We start from the raw sequence: 8695 nt of genomic DNA on the forward strand, positions 1-8695 counted from the left end.
TGATTTTAAATGTTGGTAGTTGTGGCCAGGTGCAGTGCCTCACGCCTATTAATCCCAACACTTTGAGATTAGGGGAAGCCACCACTGAGCTCAGAAGTTCAAGATCAGTGAGATTCCGATCTCATTAAAAAAAAAAAAAATTGCAGTTGTTTCCCCTCAGGCCTATCACTGTATTTAAAAGTGGAAAACTGTTCCCTTGTGTCTTGTGCATCCTATGAGGACATACAGCAGAAGGCCCCCCTCCGAGCCTCCTAGAAAATAAGATCTCTGCCAGAACAAACTAGGTTGTATGTACGGGAAACTAAGTATTTGAAGAAACAAACTTCAAAAATTCTGCCTTGCTTTCCACAAAAATCAACACATCAGTCTGCCTTCAAGTGGTATCATACCTCTTCACATAACTCCTCTCCCTGCCTTTATGCTATTGTCATGCATTTTACTTTACAAGTGTTATAAACCTTACAATCCATCTCTATTACTTTTGTTTCAAGAGTCAGATGTGTTTTTGCTTGTTTGTTTGTTTTTGTTTTTTTGTTGGTGGTGGTGGTGGTATTTTTAAGACGAGTCTCACTCTATCGGACAGGCTGGAGTGCAGTGGCACAGTCTTGGCTAACTGCAACGTCTGCTTTCCGGGTTTGGGCGATTCTCCTCACTCAGACTCCTGAGTAGCAGAGATTACAGGCATGGGCCACCACATCTGACTAATTTTTGAATTTTTAGTAGAGAGGAAGGTTCACCATATTGGCCAGGCTGGTCTCGAACTCCTGACCTCAAGTGATCCTCCTTCCTCGGCCTCCCAAAGTGCTGGGATTACAGGCATGAGCCATCGTGCCTGGCTAAACAGTCAGATGTTAAAATTATATATTTGCCTATGTAGATGTCATTTCTAGTGTCTTTTTTTTTTTTCATCCAGATTTTCATCTGGTGTCAGTTTCCCTCTGCCTGGAGGACTCCTTTAACTTGACTATTAGGTGTCTTAAACTTGCAGTATCATTCACTGATGCTCTGTTCATTAAAAAAGAAGAAAAAAAATTGTTGGCCGGGCACGGTGGCTCACGCCTGTAATCCCAGCACTTTGGGAGGCCAAGGCGGGCCAATCATAAGGTCAGGAGATTGAGACCATCCTGGCTAACACGGTGAAACCCCGTCTCTACTAAAAATACAAAAAATTAGCCGGCTGTGGTGGCAGGCGCCTGTAGTCCCAGCTACTCAGGAGGCTTAGGCAGGAGAATGGTGTGAACCCAGGAGGCAGAGCTTGGAACCTGTCAAAAGTCATTCTTAGCCTTAAAAGAAAAGCCAGGGATATCCCTTGCCTCAGGATTCTCGAACTCAGAAAAACCTTTCGCCCTCTTTGTGGATGAATAACAAGGGACAGCTTTGGATATTCTAACTCAAAGGCTGAGGAATTACTTTGGACCAGTGGCTTATTTCTCTAAACAGCTAGACCAGGTGGCAGCTGGCTGACCAGGAAGCTTGAGATCTGTGGCTACCATCACTCTATTGTTAGAAGAAACCAGTAAGTTTACCTTGGGACAACAATTAGATGCCAGACCACCCCACCCCCACCCCTTGCCACCCCATGAAGTACAGTACAGAGGGTCCTAGAGGCAAAAGTACACCAATGGCTAACAGGGGGCCAGTTACTTAAATATCAGACCCTTCTGCTTGATACCCCAGATGTTACCCTGAAAGTATGCTGATTTTTAAACCCTGCTACTTTGTTGCTGGACCTCACATCTCAAGAAACAGATCCCTAACTAATTGACTCCTGTGTGGAAACCACGGAAGAGCTCTACTCTAGAAGGCCCAAACTTGAAGACAAGCCCTTGTCTAACCCCAATGTTGAGTGGTTTAGAGATGGAAATAGCTTTATTCATGAGGGAGGAAGAAAGGAAGTTTAGCCAACAAGAAGTCATTGAGGCCAAGGGTTTACCTTCTCAGACTTCTGCTCAAAAAGCAGAATTAGCTGCTCTAATTAGGGCCTTCCAACTATGAAATGTCTTAAGGCTGGGAGCGTGACTCATGCCTGTAATCCCAGCACTTTGGGAGACCGAGGTGGGTGGATCACCTGAGGTTAGGAGTTCGAGAGTGGCCTGGCCAACATGGTGAAACCCCGTCTCTACTAAAAATACAAAAATTAGCTGGGTGTGGTGGTGGGCGCCTGTAATCCCAGCTACTCAGGAGGCTGGGACATGAGAATTGCTTGAACCTGCGAGGCAGAGTTTGCAGTGAGCCGAGATCATGCCACTGCACTCCAGCCTGGGCGACAGAGCAAGACTCCATTTCGAAAAAAGAAGAAAAAAAACAAAAACCTCAAGAGTCAATGTGTTGACTGACTCTAAATACGGGTTCCTGGTGCTCCATGCTCATGCAGCCATAGGGAAGGAAAGGGGACTATCAAGAGCCAAGGGATCCCCCATTAAACTTTACTCAGATCTTGGAACTTTTCGATGCTGTCCAACTCCTAAAGAAATAACAATTATTCACCGCAGGGTACACCAGAAGGGAGACACTTTTATTATTAGAGGAAATTCCCTGGTGGAAAGAGCAGCTAAGGCCACAGCTGAGGAAACTCTGGTATTTCAAGCTGCTGCGCTACTGCCAGGTACTCCATCCGTGTCAGTGACACCATACTATACCCCTAAGGCAATTAAAGGGACAGAGTAAAAGGTTTCCAGTGAGACCCCTCTGGATGGTTGCTAGAAAATAACAAACTCTATTCTTGAGGCTGACAAATGGGAAATAATTAAACATTTTCATGATTCCTCATATTTGGGACAGGATTTTCCATTCAAATTAGTTTCCTAAATATTCTTGGGATAGGGACTGTTCCAAACTACAAAAAGGGCCACCACTCAGGAAGCCACCCCATATCCCGATCCCTGTTTAAATCTGTACAACACCAAGGAACATACCATGGTGAAGACTGGCAGACAGACTTAACCCGGATGCCACCTTACAGGGGACTACAATATTTGCTAGTATTTATAGACACTTTCACCAGGTGGATAGAAGCTTTCCCCACAAGGACAGGAGAAGTATTGGAAATGTCCAAATTCTTAAAGAAATCATTCCAAGATTTGGATTACCAAAAGGTTTGCAAGGTGACAACTGACCTCCCTTCACAGCTAAGGTGAGCCAGTGAGGTCATGCCTCAGCCTTAGGCATTACCTATCTTCACTCCTCATGGAGATCTCAGTCTTTGGATAACATAGAAAGCCAATCGTGACATTAGCAAAATTCTTTCAGGGAACCTCAGAGGCCTGAGTTTTTCTCCTACTCATAGCTCTTTTGCATGTGAGGATGGCTCCAAAAGGAACTTTAAAGCTTAGTCCATTTGAAATGACTTATGGAAGGCCCTTTTTAACTTTAGACCTTCTGTTTGATGAAGAGACACATAGATTATCAACTTAGGCCAGGTTCAAAAGGCCCTTCAAGCATATGGAAATGAAATGTAACCTCCTCCCACAAGGAAAAGGATTAACTCCCCCATTCAACCAGGAGACTTAGTCTTACTAAGAACTTAGAAAGAAGGATCCCCCAAGAATCAATTACAACCCAAATGGAAAGGGCCCCTATCAGGCATTATTAAGTACCCCCACTGCTGTTAAACTTCAAAGTTAATTTTTTTTTTTTTTTGGAGATGGAGTCTTGCTCTGTCACCCAGGCTGGAGTGCAATGGCTCGATCTTGGCTCACTGCAACCTCCACCTTCTGGGTTCAAGCAATCCTCCTGCCTCAGCCTCCTGAGTAGCTGGGATTACAGGCATGTGCCACCATGCCTGGCTAAATTTTTTTTGTATTTTTAGTAGAGACGAGGTTTCATCATGTTGGCCAGGCTGGTCTCAAACTCCTAACCTTGTGATCTGCCCGCCTCGGCCTCCCAAAGTGCTGGGATTACAGGCATGAGCCACCGTACCCAGCCTCAAAGTCTCCTATGAGTCCTCACAGATGCCAGAGGAAGATGCCTGACCTACACTTGCAAACTACCAGAAGACTTAAAACTATTGTTTTGCAAATGCACAGATAAGTATTAATACCATGATGCTGTGGATGAGCACGAAAGTGTTTCTCTTACTCCTAATTATAATGTTTTCTACCTTACCGCTTTGGCCTGCTGATGGAATTCAATAAAGGAATCTCTACCAGCAGACACTTGGTTTTCACTCTTCCTGGGACCTTTAACAGATATCTTGTTATGATAATCTTTGGTCCGTGCTTGTTTAACCTCCTTGTAAAGTTTGTGTCTTCTAGATTACAATAATTCCATGTAAAGATGATGCTGGCCCACAAGACTTCCAACCCATCCCCTCTTCTGCCCCAGAAAATAAAGACATCTGGCCTTTGGGCTTTTTAGAACAGGTATCCAGAGATTTTACTTCTCCAAAGCTAGGCAGGGTCTATGCCCATAATATCAGCAGGAAGCAGTTACAGAAGATGAACCTCCACCTTTCTGCAAGCCCGTTAAGATTAAGAAGGAGTATATAATCTCTGATGGGGAAATGAGGTACGAGAACAGCAGGACTTATTTTCCAGTCACAACCCCATTGAGCAGAGCAGGATCTGGTCAAAACGGGGTGCAGTGAAAAGCCTGCTGAAACCAGCAGATGATGATGTCCTCACTGCTTATGAGCATAAAGACACTACCACTGGGACCAGGGCCAGTTTACAAATGTCATGGCAACACACCTTGGCAATGGCCTGGAAGTTACTTTATATGGTTCTGGAAACTCCCTGCCCCTTTTCCAGAAAGTTCTGAATAACCTACCTCTTAACTGGCATGTAATTAAAAGTGGGTCTAAATACAACTAGCTAGCAGCCCACAGGCACTAACTCTGTGCACACTGCCTATGGGTTAGCCCTGCTCGGCAAGAAGCAACACCAGTTCAATAAAAGTTGCTTTCCCCCATCAGTGGCTTGCCTTTGAATTCTTTCCTTGGCAAAGCCAAGGAAACTACAGTCTGGGAGAAGTTTCCCAGGCTATGAACCAGTTTTGGGGCTTGCCTGCCCTGTGTCACTATCACTGTTTCCTTGGGTTTCCCGGGAATGTACATGTGTGAGACTGCTGCCCTGCTTATAGACCTGTTTCCCTGCAAGGAAACAGGAATATCTTGCCTGTGGCTTCCAGAGTTGGAGATACATGTAGTTTCACTACTGAGTGCTAACATTTAATTTTGGAATCAAGTGATGCATTCAGACTGGTTGCTATCATTCTGTGGTATACAGGTAGTGAACACATTCATTATTGAGTTTCCTTCTTTTAGCTGGAGCAAGAAAGCTTTATAATGGTGATATGCATGAAAAAATCATAGGCAAGGGAATGGGTGTAAAATAAACTTTATTGTCAGAGGTTTCTAAACGCTCATCCTTCAAGGAAAATGGACATATGCTGAAGAGCTGATAATCTGTCTACAGCAGTGTTATTCTAACTTAATCTTGATTCCAAGTCCTTGCCATTTTCCTCCAGCTGCTGTTGACTCCAGTTATATATAGGATGGGGGAAAGGGGATTATCTATGAATCTGGGCATCACTGTCTCTTGGGCAGTTACATTTGCAGGCTGAAGGGATGTGATTTCTACAATCAAACTATCCATTTGGAGTAGAAATCTGGAGTGGCTGTAAAATTTGGTTCTCAGAGTTGAGATTTCACATTTGGACTTTCAATTGTTCTGTTGTTTTAGTTTTTCTGGTCAACTGGGGAACTGTTTGTGACTAAGCTTTGTTAAAAGTAGAGAAGAGCTTTTCATAGTTCCAACATTAGTTGTTACCTGAAACAAACAAAAACACACACACATACAACTAAACAATAATCTTTGGTGAGGTCTTGCTGATACCTGAGGCTGGAGTGAGAGCTGACTGGTGATACAGGCCAGGTGCAAACTGAATGCAGCCAAGTGGATAATCTCCAGTAGTGAACTACAGTCTAGAAGAGGACAGTAATAATAGATTGAAAAGTAAGTCTCCTGAAATGAACTAGCTGGCCTGTGGTGTAGGACACAGGACCCCACCCACCTTATGATTACTAAAAGCCTTGCTCAAAGGCACTGCAGATGAGTTAGCTAGGTCTCTACCACCTCCTCAGCATCAATTGACTCTCCATAGTACTCCTCTGGAGAGAAATAAGGGTCTTTCACACCTCCCAGGAAGGGATTTGCTAAGCCTCAAATGTGCACGTTTAGAAATAGCTTGTCATAAGAAAGAGAGGATAGTTTGCAGAGAAATAACCCTCCTAAGTCCACATCCTATTCCTTTTAAATAAGAGAGTGGTGCCAAGGGAAGAGCCCTAGAACATCAAAGCCAACAGGGTGCTCAGACACCACCCAAGCACAGTTCCATCTTTGGCGGTAAGGAGACAATGGTGTCAAGAGGCTAAGGCCATACGATCTGTAGGTGAAAAACCTGGGATGAGAATCGAGGCCTCAAACCTTTTCCACCACATCACAGAGTTTAGGACCAGTTAGAGGGAAGGCTCCAATCTGGAGAACACTAACAGGCTCTAGAGATTATTGGGTCATGGTGGCTGGGACAGAAATAAGGATTCACAGAAAGATGTTTATAGTAAATGTTCTTTTACAATATATGTCGTTTTGGGATTTTGCTTGACAAAAAGGCTGAACGAAAGTAAAAATCTATTATTTTTTATTTTTTTTATTTTTTATTTTTTAGGCAGTTTCACTCTTGTTTCCCAGGCTGGAGTGCAATGGTGCAATCTCGGCTCACCACAACCTCCACCCCTTGGGTTCAAGCAATTCTCCTGCCTCAGCCTCCCAAGTAGCTGTGATTACAGGCATGCACCACCACGCCCAGCTAATTTTTTTTTTTTTTTTTTTAGTAGAGACGGGGTTCCTCCATGTTGGTCAGGCGGCTGTCAAACTCCCGACCTCAGGTGAGCCTCCCAAAGTGCTGGGATTACAGGCATCGCCACCACACCTGGCCAAAAGGAAAAATTTTCTAATTGCAATTCTGAACCACTTAGGGGTTGTGAAATCAATATAGTGGACTGCTTACTACTATAGGCTTTATTTAAATACTAGGTAGGGTGGATTACACGTAGTAAAAGATTTTTAAAAAACTGATCACAGGCCAGGTGCGGTGGCTCATGCCTCTAATCCCAGCACTTTGGGAGGCTGAGGTGGGCAGATCATGAGGTCAGGAGATAGAGACCATCCTGGCTAACACGGTGAAACCCTGTCTCTACTAAAAATACAAAAAAAAAAAAAAAAAAAAAATTAGCCGGGCGTGGTGGTGGGCACCTGTAGTCCCAGCTACTCAGGAGGCTAAGGCAGGAGAATGGTGTGAACCTGGGAGGGTGGAGCTTGCAGTAAGCCGAGATCACGCCAATGCACTCCAGCCTGGGCGACAGAGTGAGACTCCATCTCAAAAAAAAAAAAGAAAAAGAAAAAAGAAACTGATCACAAAGAATTGTATATTTCTCACTGCATCTTGTGGTCAGAAAAGTTTGAGAAACTGCTCTACATAGGTGAATTATAGGTTCAATCTCTCCATCTATCTCTTTATCTCTTCTCTTTTTTCCATGCTATGCAAACAAGACCACGGAGAGAGGAAGGCAAATTCCATCGATGGGTGGTGTTAAGACTTTTCTATGAGGTAGCTGCACATTTGGGACTCTTCTATGCTGGTGACTTGAGATTCTAGTAGATAGGTTGTCCTTTTCATCTCTAGCCACATGGTAAAATGACTTGGGAGCTTTTTAAGACTACTAGTGGCTTCCACCCACCTGGAAGCATTTAAATCAGAATCTCTATGTGTAGAGTCCAGGCACCTGTGTTAGTTAAAACCTCACCAGGCTTTATAATATGACAGAACAGTTTAAAGCCTCCGAGTAGACCCACCCTATTTCCCACCATTCTCTTTCTCTTTCACCATAGGCTTCTTTCCCATGAGAAAGTAAAGATTTTAGTCTCTCTTTTCACAGTCTCAAGTAAATCACTCTCTTTCTCAGCTGGACTTCCAAGGCAAAGATTTCTTTCCATTTATCTATCTGCATTTTTACAAAGCTGGCCTCTGGATTCCCTTTTCCCAAAGCTAATTCACCACAAAGGCGCCCCTCAAGTCAAGGAGCCGGGCTTTCATACACCTGCACCTGTCAATCATGGATAAATATTTTGCAGGCAGGGTTGCTGGGTGCTGTGGGATTGACATAAACTCCCAGGTATTGCCAGCTCTGAGCCTCAGGCAAGCTTGTGACTAAGTGACTCCAGTAGTTTGAGGACAGTCCTTACTCAGAAGGGTCTTTGGAAGCAAAAGCAAACACAGGCATGAGAGGGTTAAAAAAAAAATCCCATGTGATCTTGGCTTATACCTAATGGAACTTGTGTAAGAATGGATATTAAGGTGGGTATTGTACACAGCAGAACTTAGTAAATCCCAAGTCTGGAGTTTAAGGGATAGGCTGAAGAGATTTTGCAGGTTTGTAAACATTTTTGCCAATTTGAACATACTTTTGTTGCGGCTGACCAGCGCGACTCACCGGTCTAATCTCTCTGGTTTTCCAAGGCCTTGCTCGGTCATCCTGCCGGGCGGGCCCTGAGAATAGTCGGAACGGAGGAAGTTCAGTGAGTGCGCCCTTCCTATACTGCCTAGTAGAGTCAGAAGTGCATGTCTCTGTGGCGCAATCGGTTAGCGCGTTCGGCTGTTAACCGAAAGGTTGGTGGTTCGAGCCCACCCAGGGACG

General features: G+C 44.2%; 1 non-coding gene across 1 annotated transcript; it reads left to right on the forward strand.

Moving 5' to 3' along the window:
- The first annotated feature begins 8621 nt into the window (after positions 1 to 8621).
- TRNAN-GUU lies at positions 8622 to 8695 on the forward strand. The gene has a single exon. It is a non-coding gene; the product is annotated as a tRNA-Asn (tRNA).

The sequence above is a fragment of the Nomascus leucogenys genome, chromosome 12 (genome assembly GCF_006542625.1).
Source record: "Nomascus leucogenys isolate Asia chromosome 12, Asia_NLE_v1, whole genome shotgun sequence".
In the NCBI taxonomy this organism is placed as follows: domain Eukaryota; kingdom Metazoa; phylum Chordata; class Mammalia; order Primates; family Hylobatidae; genus Nomascus; species Nomascus leucogenys.